At 34.1% G+C, this 1,258-nt stretch overlaps 1 protein-coding gene across 1 annotated transcript in view; it reads left to right on the top strand.

Moving 5' to 3' along the window:
• The window catches only part of LOC107722780 (coatomer subunit delta), a 17,794-nt gene that overhangs the window by 2,551 nt on the left and 13,985 nt on the right, over positions 1 to 1,258 (top strand). The gene's annotated exons all lie outside the window — the stretch shown is intronic.

The following is a 1,258-nucleotide window of genomic DNA, read 5'->3' as shown; positions in this document are numbered from 1 at the left end:
CTGTCATGAATGAAACAGCTTCACAGTCTTTTCAGCCACACAATATCATTATTTCTGTGTTACAAACATTCAAATCACAGAAGTACTGGGATAAAAGTTTATAGTTCAGATATAAACTGTGTGTACGATGTGTACGGTAGCAGTTAAAATAGAGTAAATCACCTTTTGAACGTAATTTGACACTTCAAATGAAGATTTATCGATTATATTGTTACGCCAGTAGGTGACGAAAAGGGGCTGTTAAAATGTATTTGTCTTTGAATCATACAAGAGATTCATTCAAGAACGCTGATTCATCCAGTAATGAAACAAGTACATCTTGAGTGAGTGATTTAATCATTAATTAATGAATTACATGCCTGTTGTATCCTTTTGTTTTTTGTTCATGGTATTCAGCTCCAATAAATGGTTTGCAAAAAAGAGACACAGGATAAATGTTTGATATCATTATTTAATCACATTGGAATCGAAACTGGGAATCGAAAATAATCGGAATCGATAAGCAGAATCGGAATTGATAAAATTCAAACGATACCCAACCCTAAGCAAGGGTCTTCAACCGGGGGTTCGCAGGGGTACTGCAGGGGGTACGCCAATTAATGTTTCATCTCAAATAATTAAAAAATAAATAAATAAAATGGGTAAAAAAACATCACAGTGTCAAATTTAAATACAAGCACCCTGAAACCAAAGCAAAAGCACACTCAGTTGATACTGTAATGATATAATATTATTGGTGAAACAGATTTAGCAACCGCTCCATTGGGTTTTTGAGTTTGAGCTATGGAGAGAGTGAAATGTTCCGCTTTACAGCGTGTTTTTGCAGCGGTGAGAAATGAAGCCAATCACAGACATGTTTGTTGATCTCTTGAATGCAATGGACAGTCAAAGGTGTTTAAGTTTGAATCCACTTACCGCTCTTTTCGGTGCAGATTTATATGCTCACTCTTTTGCGAATCATCTCTCATTAACAAACAATGACACAATGCGTGTTAGAGATTTATTATGCAGTGTAGACAACTTTATTTATTTTAATGAAACGTTGTGAGATTGCAAACTGGGTTGAGTGACAGCTTTTTAGTGATTGTAAAGTGAGCGGTCTTTCACACCTTCCAGGCAATATAGCTATAATACGTTGAATAAAAGTATAGTTTTTCATGCTGGTAAAAGGACCAATGGCCAATTACACGTTGAAAAGTTTTGGAAGTGACATCTATATATATATATATTATTATTATTATTATTATTATTAATATTA

Source organism: Sinocyclocheilus rhinocerous, unplaced genomic scaffold, assembly GCF_001515625.1.
Source record: "Sinocyclocheilus rhinocerous isolate Xijiao unplaced genomic scaffold, SAMN03320098_v1.1 scaffold544, whole genome shotgun sequence".
Classification (NCBI taxonomy): Eukaryota; Metazoa; Chordata; class Actinopteri; order Cypriniformes; family Cyprinidae; genus Sinocyclocheilus; species Sinocyclocheilus rhinocerous.
The sequence above is the reverse complement of the archived record's forward strand: the minus strand, read 5'-3'. Positions and strand labels throughout refer to the sequence as shown.